This window comes from Rhinopithecus bieti, unplaced genomic scaffold, assembly GCF_001698545.2.
Source record: "Rhinopithecus bieti isolate Rb0 unplaced genomic scaffold, ASM169854v2 scaffold_3040, whole genome shotgun sequence".
Lineage (NCBI taxonomy): Eukaryota > Metazoa > Chordata > Mammalia > Primates > Cercopithecidae > Rhinopithecus > Rhinopithecus bieti.
In genome coordinates, this window is record NW_016804657.1 from 10,086,651 (window position 1) to 10,103,260 (window position 16,610).

The following is a 16,610-nucleotide window of genomic DNA, read 5'->3' on the forward strand; positions in this document are numbered from 1 at the left end:
TAACAGAGTTTCTTTATTTTCTTTCAGCTACTCCTGGAAATGGTGAAGACATGGAATTTTTGCAAAAAAATGGGGTGGAGGAAAATAAAGCCTCTGTGTGAGTGTATAACCATTTGACCTCTTTTTTAACCCTCTCCAGGGTCACCCTAGAATCAGATCTGCTCCCCAGCATCTTCTGTTTCCTGGAGTGTGTTGTCTGCTACTTTGGATTGGCCATGATGGGCTGGAGCTGCCTTGTGACAGGAGCAGGAAGGTTTCTGGGTCAGAGGATCGCCTGCCTGTTGGTGGAGGAGAAGGAGCTGAAGGAGATCAGGGCCTTGGACAAGGCCTTCAGACCAGAGCTGAGGGAGGAATTTTCTGGTAAGCAAACTTGATTCGTGGGTGTGTGGCTCCATTTTAAGCCCTGCATGGGTGTGGGGAGGTGGACCTTTTCTAGCAAGTTATAGAAAGTTATAGTCAAATCTAAGCCAATCCCACATCCACAGTCATCATAAAAAGAATATCAAACAGTATAAAATGGCATAGTGTGAAAGATACTGGATGGGGTGTCCAGAGACTGGATTCTGGCCCTGACCCAGAACTTGAGACACAGCCACTTTGGACACCAGGCCCATTTTCTTCTCATCTAGAAAATCCCACATCAGTTATTTTTCTTGTTTACAACTTTTTTATGTTCTGAAGCTTTTTGTCTTGGCAATTGCTTTGCAACATTCACAAAGGATGCTGTTGACTTGGAGACCTCACCAGTGGGTTTCTGCCTCTCTAGACCGCCCTGAGCTTTGTTTTGTTTTGTAGCATCCTTGGCATTTTTAGTGAAGGCAAAATAAAAAGAAGCGAAGGTATAGGTGAGTGTGTAAGTGTGTGTGTGTGTGCCAGAAAGCGAAACAGAGAGAGAAAATGAGGGAGAGAGAAAATCAGAGAGAGAGAATGAGAAAGACAGAGAATGCATGAGAAAGAGTGAGAGAGAGAGAGAGAGGATAAGAGAGAGAGAACATCAGTGAGAGAGAGAGCTCGTGCACAAGTGCACAGCACAGAGCAGAGACGGTAAGAGGCAGTATGAGGCCAGATATACCTCATTTCAATTGTTCATATATGGCTTTATTTTTTAACTATTTGTCTCTGTTGCTCAATCATCAAGAAATTGCAGAATTTGGTGTAGCAGATCCTTGTGCAAATAACCCCATGAGGGGTATAAAAGGGGTTGTATCCAACTGAACAATGAACCATCAAGGTCCTGAAACATAAAGCAACTTGCCAAGACCATCTAATTAATGTGTAGCACAGCTCAGACCAGAGCTTCCTCCAGAGGCTTCGTCACTTGACTCCAGAGCTGATGCTTGGCAAAGTGGGTCTTCAGTCTCTCCCTTTGCCTCCCTGGGTGCCCAATTCCCTGTCCTCCTCCCCAACCCAGGATATTGGGTGGACTGTGTGTCTTCACGTGGGCTCTGGCAGTGTAGAGACTCATGACCTGCCCTCAGAGAAGCCCCCACTTGACATCATTCAGGGACCACACCCAATACTCTGTTCCTCTTTCGCTCTTCTCAGACCTCTTCCGATTTCCTCCACCCTTGTTTTAATGGTGTCTTTCATAAACAAATATTAACACAAGACCAAGATTAAATGTTTGTAATCCTTAGGTGTCACCAATATTTACAATCTAACACATAATACCAGAAAAAAGCAATACTCAGCCTAGAGGAATTGTTCCTTATGGTGAAAATGCAGGGGATATAATGGATGCACAGTGGCCTGTATGAAGATAAAAACAGAGAATCCTTTCAGTGTTCTTTCTGTGCCAGGTACTGTGCTACATGTTTTGCATGTGCTGACTCATTTGTTACTCATAGCAACCCTATGAGATTGTTAATATTATTATCCTCCTTTCTTACAGATTAGGAGACAGACACAGAGAGGTTAACTAACTCACTGGAAGTCCCAGAGTTAGAATATGGCAAACCTGGATTTGAACCCAGAGAGTCTAGTGCAGCATCTGCACTCTTAAACAGAGTTAGTCTAGCAGCTTGAGGAAGGAGCGAACTATGGCTCCACTACAAAGTCCCCATTCCTAGTTTCTAGATCCCTGTGAACTCACTGAGGAAGAGCCTTTTCTCTTGGCTTTAGACTTCTTCAACTTTGAAAAGGCAATTCCTTTGAGCCAGTCTGTCTGAAGTTGGCAGCAAAGGGGAAGCAGAGGAAGGGAGCAGGAAGTGCAGAGGTGGAAATAGAACCAGAGAAAATTCCACTCTCAGTCTGTCACCCACGTCCTCCCCAGCAGCCTCTTCCCTGCCTCCCCCATACCATGGCCTTCTTGGAGTTGCCTGGCAATAGGAAGGGGCTGGGAGTAGACAAAACATGACAGAGGCATCAGGAGAGTAAATGGTCCTATCTGAAACCCTGGATGGAATTGCTCCAGTATTGAATTTTTCACTCTGAATTTTACTCTCACTGTTCTTTGGCCTTTGTTGCCAATTTCAGTTGAACTTTCTCAGAAAAGTTTATTGTAAACAGCCAGTCCTGTACCTGGTGTACAGGGTACGAGGCTTGGAGGTGGGGTGGGCAAGTTTGAGTGTCCACTAGAAATGTGACCTTTGATCTGTCCCTTAACCTCTCTGAACCTCAGTTTCCTCATCAATAAAGTGGGACTCAGAAAACCTATCTCATGACATTGCTGTAAAAGGAAATAAGCAAGCTGTGAGTCATATGCAGATTATAAAGAACAAACAAGTGTAGAGTATTTATCCAAGCTCCATGTACCACAGTGTTCATGGCGTGGGCTAATTCCAGGTGACAACTTTACTGTCAGCATCATGTCTTGGGGATTTCAGAGGATCCTGAAGACATTAAAGTTGTAACCACTGCCCTCGGCTAGACAGCTGGAATATTAGTTCATTGGTCGCTAACTTTCAGCATTGCTATCTTCTTTTCAAGTCTGATGAGTTTTTCATGGAAATTCCTCATTTAAGCCCATCTGCAGTTCCCTAGTAATGGCTCCACTCTCCTCCCGATTGCCCAGGCAGGAAACCATAGGGGTGATTTTGTCTTCTTTTTCTCTCAACCCAGATCCAGTAGGTATCAGGACCTTTAAGGTAAGATCTGAAATTCAAACCTGTTGTATCTGCCCTCCTCTGCTTCCACTGCTGGACCCTGCTTCCAGACCTCATCGAAACTTTGGCACAGATAATCTGATTAATCTCTTAATTACCTTACTTTCTCATATCCCCTATATCAGTCCATTTTATATCCTCAAGCCAAGGTTGACTTCCTACATCATAATTCTGCTTCTGTTTCTCTGTCTCTCTCACTTTTTTTTTAACAGGCTTTGGCTGTGCCACCAAGGCTGAGTGCAGAGGAATGATCTCTGCTCACTGCCACCTTTACCTCCTGGGCTCCATCCATCCTCCTTTCTCAGCCTCCTGAGCATCTGGGACTATAGGCAGGCACCACTACGCCCGGCTGATTTTTGTATTTTTAGTAGAGATGAGGTTTCATGAGGCTGTCCAGGCTGGTCCTGACCTCCTGGGTGCAAGCAGTCAGCCCACCTCAGCCTCCCAAAGTGCTAGAATTACAGATGTGAGCCACCATGCTCTGCCTGGTTCTCTACTTATTCCAAATATAAATAAGGGATTTTCTTTGACGTGGTGCTGGAGACCCAAAATCATGATCCCGCATCACCTGCAGAACTAAATTCGAATTTTCCCTCTTACACCCAACTCTCCACAATCACCCTACTCTCTTTCAATATTTTAGTGAGTTTCCCATGACTCTGGAAATGCTTATATTCCAGGTACACCTGACAGCTCATTGCTCAGATTACTTTGCTGAAATGAGATGGGGTAGAAACAGATGTTTGCTCTTTCCCAATAAATTGCTACACATTCTGACTTCTGTGTCTTTGTTTACTTGTTCCTTCCATGGAATGTACACCCTCCACCCCAACACCATGACTCTAACCATCCCTGAACACCTCTGTAACATCATCTTTATCAAGAAACTTCCAAGCCAGTTTCAGAAATGTTCCAATCACCTGACCCGTGTTCACACAGAGCTCCAGAACAAGACCAAGCTGACAGTGCTGGAAGGAGACATTCTGGATGAGTCATGCCTGAAGAGAGCCTGCCAGGACATCTTGGTCATCATCCACACCACCTCTGTCATAGACATCATCGGTGTCACTCACAGAGAGTCTGTCATGAACATCAATGTGAAAGGTACAGTAGCCTGGGGAGGAGATGAAGCAAGGTAGGGGATTAAGGATCACAAAGAAGGACAAGAAAGGAAAAGAAGTCCCTCCACTGAACACCTGCTGTGCTCTGGGCCAAGTGTCTTTGCTAATCACTACCAACTGGGGGAGTTCAAAGCTGCTATCTTCAGCTTTTTACATGAGGAAACCAGTGCTAGAGATGGCAAGTAACTTGTGCAGGGCCCCCCAGGTAAGTAAGTAAGTAGGAGAGTTAGACTTTAAACTCACTCCTGTGTGACTCCAAAGGCTGTGGACACTTTTTCTATTACGGCTCCAGTCAAAAGTCGACTAAACTCTGACTTCAGATTCTTGATATCCAGCCACTCTTTGCCTCTGGGACAGCATCAAACCTTCCAGGTGCCACCATAGTCATCATTTTAAACTTTGTGTGTAGGCTGATGATAATGAAATGGGAAAAATCCCCTCGTCCCCCTCAGCAGGCATGCAATGGGGGTGTGGCTTGCTTCTTCAGTGCCTCACTGCTCAAACCTCTACAGGAGCATACAGAGAGGCAGGCTGTGGGACTCCGACACCATGGCAGTGTCAGGGGTGAATGTTTACAGCTCCTGAAACCCCAGTGGGTGTGTGTTACATGTGCTCTTTTAGTTTTGCTCGTTTAGTTTTGACATCTATAGGTGGCTTGTTTTATTTTATTTTATTTTATTTTATTTTATTTTATTTTTTTTGAGGCGGAGTCTCACTCTGTCGCCCGGACTGGAGTGCAGTGGCCAGATCTCAGCTCACTGCAAGCTCCGCCTCCTGGGTTTACGCCATTCTCCTGCCTCAGCCTCCCGAGTAGCTGGGACTACAGGCGCCCGCCACCTCGCCTGGCTAGTTTTTTGTATTTTTTAGTAGAGACGGGGTTTCACCATGTTAGCCAGGATGGTCTCGATCTCCTGACCTCGTGATCCGCCCGTCTCGGCCTCCCAAAGTGCTGGGATTACAGGCTTGAGCCACCGCGCCCGGCCTGGTGGCTTGTTTTAACCAGCTAAATTAGACCCTCTACCTTGTCGGAAATTCAGAGGGCTTTCTGTATCTCGGGTTGTTGCTTTGGTTACCAGAGGAATTGGATCACACCTGGGCTGGGAGAATGAGTGCCAGGTTTTGTTGAGTGGAGGTAGCTCTCAGCAGCTGGGGGATGCCAGAAGGGGAAGGTTTGCCCATGGAGTTGGCAGCTCAACTGCCCAACTCTTCTCCGACTATCCCAGGAAAACTCCACATCACTCTGCTGGGCAGTGTGTTCCTCCCAACGTCCAGTTGCCCATGTGTTCCTCTGCTGATGTGTTCGTCCGTTGATGTGCCCCTTCTGACATCCAGCCCCTTCTGTCTTCTTCTGCCAATCGGCTCCTCTCATTGTCTGGCAGCTTGTGTGTGTCCTGCTAGGGTCTTGGGGGTTTTTATAGGCACAGAATGGGGGCATGACAGGCCAGGGTGGTCGTGGGAAATGCAACATTTGGGCAGAAAATGCTTGTCCTCATCTACGTCCCTGGGAGTGGAGCCCTAGCCAGGGACTACACCCTCCTTCACCCAGCACTTCCCTTCCCCACTCCCATATCATTTAAAGGGACCACGCTCTTCCCCTCCCAGCACTCCCATATCAAGAACATTCAGAGCCCTGCTGCCCACCTCAAAGAAGTTTTCTCAAGAGAACTAGCAAAGCTGGTTCACAGTGGTCTGTCAGGACAGAATTATCCAGCACATGCTTTCTCACAATATTTTCTTAACAAAAAGGGTTTCCAGGTGTCCAGAATACACAATCTCTTCAGCTCACCACAGGGCGTGCTCTTACAGAGCCATTCCCAGCCAGGTGTCCAAAGTGCACCTTCATTCAATCCTTATCCCTTAAAGTCTTGATGGTCTTCCTGAATTGCAGCTTTCCAAACCACTTTAAATCCAGACACATTTCCTTAAGGAATCTTGTCATGCAGTCTCACCATCTGTTTCCCAGAGCCTAGTCTCTTCAGCACCACAGCACCCAACCGCGGGCCTGGCCCTCCACATTCAGTCTATTCCGACACCTTTTCTAAAGCAGCTAATTGCTTTTGGGTATCCAGCACCATCTCAATAAAAAATCTTTCCAGTTTCTTTTTTTTTTTTTTTTTGGAGACGGAGTCTCGCTCTGTCGCCCGGGCTGGAGGCTGGAGTGCAGTGGCCGGATCTCAGCTCATCGCAAGCTCCGCCTCCCGGGTTTATGCCATTCTCCTGCCTCAGCCTCCCGAGTAGCTGGGACTACAGGCGCCCGCCACCTCGCCCGGCCAGTTTTTTGTATCTTTTAGTAGAGACGGGGTTTCACCGTGTTCGCCAGGATGGTCTCGATCTCCTGACCTCGTGATCCGCCCGTCTCGGCCTCCCAAAGTGCTGGGATTACAGGCTTGAGCCACCGCGCCCGGCCATCTTTCCAGTTTCTACTTACGCATACCTTTAAGTACCTCTACAGTGCAAGGAGGGTGTTAAGAGTAACCAGTTTTTCATTTGAATTCTTAACTCTCCACAGCTCCCAACAACAAGAAATGTGAAATGACAGAGGAAGTGTTAGAGGCATCTGTTTCCTAAACCATTATCACTCCAAGGCTTAGAAAACATTTCACAATGTTGGTCATTTCCCTCTTGAAGGTAAACTACTTCCACATTTTCTCTACCACCAGATTAATTGTTGAAAACATGGGGCTGTCCCCCCAAAAACCCAAATTCCCCAAAAACTTTAAACTGGGAAAAAAAAAAAAAAAAAAGAAGAAGAAAAAATAATAATCCTTACCTACGAAATTCCTTCCTTCTTCAAGGGAAGGCACTCTGAGCACCTCCATGAGCTTCACTTCCACACAGCTCAGGGGATGCTACCAGGTCCTCCCAGTGCAGGTGTTACCAGCAGAGGGCACACTCCTCTCCCCAGTCCTCCACCAGGCTCCACAGGAAACACCAGGGCAGGGTTTAAGGGAAGGTTTATCACCCCGACTTTACATAATCAGGTAAACAGAGTCACAGCCAGAATTGGAAGCAGCTTTCCCAGCGAACACACAATCAGGAAAAGAGTGTGGGTTTCCAGCATCTCCCCACAAGCCATTCTTTGCTCAATGACTCCAGGAATGGTCCTTGTGACTAAGTTTTATCAGTCCACTCAAAATGAGAAAAATACCAGAAATTGCATGTATATTTAAGAGTGTATATTGCTTATATACAACTGTGTATGGGTATGTGTGTGACATAATTTCTTCCACTGCCCTTTTCTGCCTAAGGACTGGGACTGTCCATATTCTCAGAGTATATCTTCCTGATTTTTTAGTTTTTCAATAACCTGCCTTTAATGGTATTGATGTCACATTATAATTTTCAACATCCTTACTTCGCAAAATATAAAGTGATAACCCTAGGTCCTTTGCCAAAATTAAAGTACACACACACACACACACACACACACACATCCATACAGCCAAAAGTCTAGAAATTCTTGCTCTCCAGAACCCATATGTCAGTTTCTTTTCATTTTAGTGTTTTTCCTATGGCTGTAGCATGGCCCAGTCTCAGTCAGAATCACAGAAGAAAGGACCCCGAGTCTGTTATAACCACTGCACTAGGGAGTGGAGATACATGCATGTGGTTGGGGCCCCTTAGTTGTATTTCCTGACACTGACAGCATGCTTTTCGTTGGTAGGTACCCAGCTTCTGTTGGAGGCCTGTGTCCAAGCTACTGTGCCAATATTCATCTACACCAGTACCCTAGACGTAGTCGGGCCCAACTCCTACAAGGAAATCATCCAGAATGGCCATGAAGAGCCTCTGGAAAACACATGATCTGCTCCATATCCATATAGCAAAAAGCTTGCCGAGAAGGCTGTGCTGGTGGCCAATGGGTGGATTCTGAAAAATGGTGGCACCTGGTACACTTGTGCCTTAAGACCAATGTTTATCTGTGGGGAAGGAAGCCCAATCCTTTCTGCTGGTATAGATGAGGCGCTAAACAACAATAGGATCCTGTCAAGTTTCAGCAAGTTCCCCAGAGTCAACCCAGTCTATGTTGGCAACGTGGCCTGGGCCCACATTCTGGCCTTGAGGGCCCTGCAGGACCCCAGGAAGGCCCCAAGTGTCCAAGGACAGTTCTACTATATCTCAGATGACACGCCTCACCAAAGCTATGATAACCTTAATTACACCCTGAGCAAAGAGTTCGGCCTCCGCCTTGATTCCAGATGGAGCCTTCCTTTATCCCTGATGTACTGGATTGGCTTCCTGCTGGAAATAGTGAGCTTCCTTCTCAGACCCATTTACACCTATGGACCGCCCTTCAACTGCCACATAGTGACATTGTCAAATAGCGTGTTCACCTTCGCTTACAAGAAGGCTCAGCGAGATCTGGCCTATGAGCCACTCTACAGCTGGTAGGAAGCCAACCAGAAAACCGTGGAGTGGGTTGGTTCCTTTGTGGACCAGCACAAGGAGACCCTGAAGTCCAAGACTCAGTGATTTAAGGATGACAGAGATGTGCATGTGGGTATTGTTAGGAGATGTCATCAAGCTCCACCCTCCTGGCTTCGTACAGAAGGTGACAAGGGCACAAGCCCAGGTCCTGCCTCCTCCCTTTCACACAATGCCCAACTTATTGTCTTCCTCATGTCATCAAAACCTGCCCAGTCCCTGGCCCAACTAGCAGCTTTCTGTCCTAATCATACACCAGAGGAAAGACAATGTGATTTGCTTTTTCCAAACCTCAGTGACTGATTCTGAAAAATTGTGGTCCTTTTTTTTTTTTTTTTTTTTTTTTTTTTTTTTTTTTGAGACGGAGTCTTGCTCTGTCTCCCAGGCTGGAGTGCAATGGTGCGATCTCAGCTCACTGCAAGCTCCGCCTCCTGGGTTCACGCCATTCTCCAGCCTCAGCATCCTGAGTAGCTGGGACTACAGGTGCCCACTACCACAACACCCGGCTGATTTTTTGTATTTTTAGTAGAAACGGGGTTTCACCGTGTTAGCCAGGATGGTCTCAATCTCCTGAGCTCGTGATCTGCCCTCTTCGGCCTCCCAAAGTGCTGGGATTACAGGTGTGATCCACTGTGTGAGCCACTGCGCCCAGCTTGTGGTCTCTTTTAACTTGAGGGTCGCTTTTAACTACTAGAGCTCCAATTTTCCTCTTAAATGAGAAAGGATTTCATTTCTTTTCTTTCAAATCTCCTATTTCTTCACACGGTTCAATGTAAAGAGCAATAAATGTTTTAATGCCTAACCTGGAGAGAGGCATGGTTTTTGTTAATATATACTTTCCTCGTTCCTTTTCATTTCCAGGTATCACCATCTTTTACCTAGGAGAGTAGCATGAAGTTGGGGATGCGGGGTGGGCAGAGTAGCGGGAGGGTCAGGAAGGGCAGTGAAGACTGAATGAGTTCTACTATGTTTCAGGCATGTACAACATGACCTACATATGACATATATTCCCTCACTGAATACTCATCAGAAACCTATCAGGTGGGGGTGACTATTCCCATTTTACTGGTGAGGAAACTTGTTCACAGTCACACTAACTGATTAATGGCTAGGCCTTCTACCAGGGACTTGGCCTTGAAAGTCCTTATCTTTCCACGGAATCAGACAGCCTGAACTCATCTTGTTGGTGGTACAGCAGAGCACTGGAGCATGGGGTGGTGATACTTGGGAGAGCCCCAGCTTTTTTGGGTTACCTCTTTCTTGCCCAGTCCACATGCAGGGGATTCTCTAGAACCCAGGAGAATCCCTAAGGGGCATCTGAAAGAGTTTGCATGCCTTTCCTAATGGACCTGAGCAGGGCTGAGAGAAACAAAAAATGCATCCAGCCTCTATCAGATTCAGTGCCAATTTTGTAGAAGGTCTCTAGAACACTCCTGGCTATACGTGTGTTGACCATTCTGATCATACATAACCCTGCATTTCACCCTTTCAAATCACACAATGAGCCACACCATGGGTTCCTGGGCAAGTAAAGAAAACAAGTGTGAACTTCCCCCAAAATATACCTTCTACTCAGCCCAAAATTAGAAGTCTACTATCCCACATGCCGAGATTTAACTGCCTCTCTCTCTTCTTTCTCCTTCTCTTCTTTAAATCATATCCTTTCTCCCTTTATTCTTCCATATCCTTAGCCTCTTTCTTCCCTCCATCTCCTCTTTAATCACTGGCTCTCTCATTCTTCTCAATTCCCCTGAAGAGAGGAGGCCAATAAAGACAAGTTTGGTGACTTCAGTGATGACATAGTAATTAACCAATCAGTGAAAACACTGTCAGGGGCATCAGGGACAGGGCTGAACTGAAGCAGGTGTGGAGGTTGCTGTGGGTCCAGAGTGTGGGGACAGAAGCTGTCTCCCTCTGGACCTGGGTGTATCACAGCAATGATGAGAGTCACACCCAACATCAAAATGGCTTCTTTCTTACACAGGAAATTAACAGATCATTAATCAGTTGAATTTGATTACCATAATGGAGTTAGTTTCAGTGTTCATTCTGAAGAGAAAAGGGAACCATATTCTGGCCCAGATCAACAGGTTTCCACCACTTTCAAAACCCCAAGGAACAGATAATCAGCACTAGCATCGGGGGGAGTGGCCCTAGGCAGTTGGGTAAGGTGAAAAAGGCAACATCCCTCCTTCCCCAGCCGTGCACAAAATGCAAGAGCCAGCATCTCTCCAGCTCTTGTAAGGTGTGCTCACGATCCATATGTTAATGTCAAGCACCATGGGAATCAACGGAGGGTGGTAGAATCAGGGACAAGAGCCCTTCCCCTGGTTTTTCAGTCTAGTGAAACCCTACACTTATGAAACCACCAGGGCAATTTTCACAGGGAAAGGAAGGAAAAGGACAGAGCTCCAACGGGCAGTGAGGGGAGTTCGAAGAAAGAGACGAGGGGGCCGGATGAGTCAACAGTCTCAACTGAACAAGCACAAAGGCCTCGGAGTGTTGTGGCCAACAAAATATGCCATCCCTTCTTACACCTGAGGGTGCCAAGCAGGCAGAGCTCCTGCACCAAGCCTCGCTGCACTTCACGTGATGCACCACACGGAGGCAGCAAAGGCTAGGAGGGAAGAACAAGAAAGCCTGACCTTGCTGGGATTTTCAAGTCCTTTTTCTCCACCAAGGTGACTTTGCAGGGTACCTAACACAGGATTGAATGAAAGCACGGGCCAGTGCTCAGCCACCGGCTTAAGGGCTACGTGTATATGAGTACTGAGAATGGAGCTGAGCCGAATTCACTAGGAAAAGCCACAGGAGCCAGTGGGTCTTGAATGAGGCCTTGAATTCCTCGGTCCAGACAGTGGGCATAGCCCAAGCAGTGGTGCAGAGGACAGGGGGCATGAGGAGTCCCCTCGCCTCCTGGGAAGCATGTACAGAGGGCAGATGAGAGAGCTCGGGTGCCAGACCAAGCCACAGATTGGATAGGCAGGGTCGAAGGGCCGGGATGGGCCCCAGAACCTGTGATGGACTGGTGAGAACTGGCAGGAAAGTGGCTGGAGGCCAACTCTTATGATGTGAAATCCTGTGATTTCTAAATATTAGTGACTAACTCTAAATTTGAAACAGCAGTGTGAAGATCTGCTTCGGGAGAGGGATGTGTGGGCTAGTGTTCAAAGTGTATCTGCAATAATTTATATCTTAAAACGTGGTGGCGAGGTGTCAGCAGCAAATCTGTTCATTCTTGGCGATAAGTCCCAAATATACATTATTATATCATATTCTCTGCTTTCCTGTATGGTTAACATAGGTTATAATTTTTTAATAAATTAAATTTGGTGGGGGAAAAATAAGCAAACTAAGAAATCACATTCACAGGCTGGCCCCAGGATTTAAGGCCTCTGATTTTCCACTTCTGCTCCCAGTCTAGTGGTCCAGTGTGGGAGATAAAATAGGAGACATGTTAGGTGCTGTGCACAGTAAATGTGAAGAGTGCCATAAGAAAGGAAAATGCTTTCGGGAGATCCATTCCCAAAGGGGATTCATGGGGTCCTTGCATTTGGGCTAAATATCAGAAGATGGGTAGGATTTCTACAGACAGGAATGCAAGGAAAAGTATTCCAGATAGAGACAATGGAGTCTGCAAAGACCCAGGATGGGAAAGGGGTCACTTATAGGGAACAATGAGACCAGACCAGACAGCACTACGCCAAGGGAGAAATGGAAGATACACCTGGAAAGACATGCTGGGCACACACAGGATCACCCAGGGCCACCCCTGGAGATGCCCTGCCTGCTTCCCTCACTGACCTCAGAGTAAGAGTTCTGGGTCCCCATTAAGGAAGACTTGGGCCAGACACAGTGGCTCACGCCTGTAATCCCAGCAATTTGGGAGGCTGAGGCAGGTGAATCACCTGAGGTCAGGAGTTCGAGACCAGCCTGGCCAACATGGCAAAAGCCCCTCTCTACTAAAAATGCAAAAAAATTAGCCAGGCAAGGCGTTGGCGCCTATAATCCCAGCTACTTGGGAGGCAGAGGCAGGAGAAGTGCTTGAATCCAGGAGGCAGAGGTTGCAGTGAGCCAAGATTGCGCTAATATACTCCAGCCTGGGTGACAGAGTGAGACTGTCTCAAAAAAAAAAAAAAAGACAACTTGACATTCAATTACTTCACACATACAACATGCCTCATGTTCTCTCAAAAATTGGACTCCACGGGAAAAGAATGTCTCCTTTAGCAATGAATATTGATGGTGATGCAAAAAGCTGGGACATCATTCACTATGAATGGGAATTGTTCAGCTGTCCCTGGAAGATTACCTTGGCAGCATTTTGTAGGAGGAACTGAAAGAAATAAACAGGATATTTCAAAAATCTAGGTAAGAAATGAAGGCCTGATTTATGTGTTGGTAACAAAACGGAAGACAGGGGCAACTGAGGAAGACCTGAGGCAGAATGGCTGCTAGTTTAGACAGCACTGGGTGTGGGCACAGAATTCCCATGCATGCACATTTTCAAGCCGGACACCTGGATGGCAGCCCCGAACTCCTTCCACCTATCATTCAGCTCTACCAACTTTACCTCCACAACACCTCTTGCATGTGTCCTCTTCCTCCCTGGTAACATCATTCCGACTTTTACTCCCCACAGGCCTCCCTGTCTTGGAGAGTCACCCATGAAACCTATCCTCAGCAGTGTTGCCAGAGTGCTCTCCAAACTAGTCTCACCATGTCATGCCCTTTCTAAAAGTAACCACTAGGGAGAGCCCCAGGACTGTCAGGACTGTCAAGGTGAGCCTGAGCGCCTCAGCATAACATAGAGGGCCTCTGAAGACCTGGGCACTGCCTAACACTCCAGACTAATTCTCATCAATCCCTGCCCTATCACCAGATTCTCCTACTTTGTGCCTCAACAATTTTCCAAACTCAGGGCTTCCTGCATGCAGCATGCTTTTATATCAACCCAGGCCAGTGCATGGCATTCCTTCTGCTTAGAGGGTCCCCAGCTCTCCTGCCAGTGCATCCTTCCCAGCTCCTTATTCACCATCCAAAGCACCTCTTTTTACACCCTCCATGCTTTGTGCATATCTAGTTGCCCTGCCACTAATTTTTCATTTATATGTCCTGTTCCTCACCCCTACACTGACATGTCCTGAGGACAGTAACTCACATGTCATCTCTCTGTCCCCAGTGACTGCCACAAAACAGACACATGGGCTGATGGATGGAAGGATGAAACACAAGTAAACTCAACTGTTAGGATGGAGAGAGGAGGTGATGGGGAGTCGGGCAGCAGAATGCTTTGAATGAAAAAGCAAGAAATAATTCAAAGATGAATTTCAAGGTGTCGATGAAACTGAAGAAGCTGGAGCATCATGGTGAAAGCTGGGAAAGAGAAAAGCCACACAGTGGGTATGGTGCTGAGAATGAACTCATTTGTGTGATATGAAAAGTGAGTGGGGTTGTGAGAGGCCCGTGAGCAGGGAAAGGGAAAGGCTGATGAAGGCGAAGCCCAGCTGCCAAGGTTATAAAGGGACTGGGAATTAGGTCCAAAACCTGAAATTGTGCAATGCCTAGAGCATTTTTATACTACAAAAAAAGGAAAATCTGCTTTTGAAAACTGAATTCAGAAGAGAATCTCCCACTCTTAGTTGACTCAAGTGAGGACCACGCAACCTCTCCGTCTTCATGTGCTTCTTAAGACATCGGGGGACTCTGGTGGAAATTGGAGGGGAGTTCTTTTCCTTTATCTTGGCCCAGGATCCCACCCAATGGGAATGAGCAGGGAATGGAGTCGGCGATCTGAGGCATGAAAGAGGTTCATTATGAAGTGGAGGGGGAAGGCTGGATGAAAAGAAAGTGGCTTGGCCACTCTGTCCCCAAAGGCAGGGGGCACTGGGGTCAGTTGCAGACTCCAAAACAGTCAGTAATCTATTCTGGAAACATGAAGCTCCCTATTGAACAGCACAATCTTTCCTCAAGAAATGGAAGAACCAGCACTAATGAAGTCAGCCCTTCTTCCAAAACAGGTACTGGTGACAGAGGGGTGGGCGTGAGATGGGCTCTGGGCCTATTGTCATCTTAGCATGAACCCTGGCCACTGAAGTAGGAATACCCTTCTCATGAGCCTGGCCCTAACTCCCTCTCGCACCAGCTGGAGTCTGTCAAATCCCTGGTGTAGCTCTGAGCAGAGTAGCTCTCTAGGCACACGGCTGGTGAGGTCACCCAGGACGTGTGCTTGGCTTAAGGCGCTGCCATGGGACCCCACATTTCATTTTGCACTGATCCCTGTAAAATATGCAGTGAATACTGAATATGAGAACTTCTTTCAGCAGCAGGCAAAATACCTATTGCTGACCTATCGTGGGTAAATTAAAAAAGCTCCCTGGTTCCTACAGGGCACCTCAACATCTTTGCGGAGTTCAGATTTTCGAACAAAGAAAGCTTCATCAGGCATGACGTGGCACACCTGTATTCCCAGCCACTGGGAGGCTGAAGGGGAAGATCACTCGAATGCAGGAATTCAATGCCGGACAAGACTTCATCTCTACAATTTTTATTAAATTGAAGTTAAAGAAGGATCTAGGGACCTTTATTCCAGCTTTAACTGTGGACTCCTTTCCTTCTTTCATTTTACCAATGAGGAAAGTGAGGCCTGGGAAGTGAGATGACTTTCCCAATGTTCACCTAGGCCACTGTCTGTAATGGTGACCTAAGATTTGCTACCTTTCAGATGAAAAGCGGGGGTGAAGGCATAGAACTAGGAGGTTGCCCTACCAACATATTTATAAAGGGCGGGGAGGACCTGGGATGAGACACATTTAGAAAGAGGGCAGAGGGCAGGTTTAACCAGAAGTCAGCTGTCTAATCCATTTGTCTGGTCCATACAGCCCAACCTCCCATCTGAACGTCAGCTTGTGGACGTGGGTGCTGCATACATTAAGACAGGCAGAGGCTTCGTGGCATAGAAATAAAAGTAGCTGGGGGTGAGAGGAACTAAGCAAAGGGGTCAGGAGGGCAAAAAACAAGCAAGTATTCTTTTGTTTTAGAAGCAGAATATTTTTGCAAATAAGAGTGAAGAGTGAAAATCCTGCGTTCTCATTTCAATTTTGCCATTGAAGTGAAGCAAATCTCTTCACCTTCCTGGGTCTGTTTCCTTTCCTGCAAAATGAAGGTTATGGCTCGTTTCTAAGGTCTGTTGCCAGTGACACTGGACTGTGAAAGTGTAAGATGATTTGCATCCTCTGGCACCTGCACACTTCCGCAGCTAAACTTCATAATAACACAAGCCTCCATGTGCTTATTTGTTTGTGTGAAGCCAAAGTTATTTGAGAAAGTGGTTTCCCAGCCTTTCCCTGGCTCTAGTGGCACCTGGCACCTCACTGGGAAAGGGGCATCATACCTCTCCTAGGGTTGTAAAGGATCAAGAAGTGGGGCCAAGTAGGAACCGATTCCCTCCCTCCCTGATATCTGATGACCACTAAATTGCAGAACTTAGTGCTGACTTAAATATGTCCTTTTATTTTGGCATTAAGCTATGGATGTTTCCAAGTAGGTTTTAAAATTCTTTGACAATCACTAGAAATTAAAATGGGCAGGGCCAATAAAGACAGTGCCTAGTGAAGAGGAAACAGAAGCCCAGAAAAGTCATGTCTTGCTCAACACCACTGCCAGTTCGTGCCAAAGCTCTGCCCTGCACACTCCACTCACAGCACACCCTCAAAGGAGATGCAGAACTAGTTACTTCTTTCTTCGTGTTCTCAGGAAAGGGAGGCCACGCCTTGTCACTCCCTTATCACCCTGCCCCAGGAGCTGGAAATCCCAGAAGATTCAGTCCATGTGCACAGCAACTGCCTCTGTCCTCCTTCTGGGATCCCAGGAGCTATGATACAAGAGTTTAGGACGCCCCTCAGCAGCCCCTTCTCTGCAGCACTGAGCATGAACACCTTGTAACTACCTTGCTTCCTAA

At 46.9% G+C, this 16,610-nt stretch overlaps 1 pseudogene; it reads left to right on the forward strand.

The window, feature by feature from the left end:
• The first annotated feature begins 215 nt into the window (after positions 1-215).
• LOC108528046 (3 beta-hydroxysteroid dehydrogenase/Delta 5-->4-isomerase type 1-like) lies at positions 216-8,698 on the forward strand (annotated as a pseudogene).
• The last annotated feature ends 7,912 nt before the right edge of the window (positions 8,699-16,610 follow it).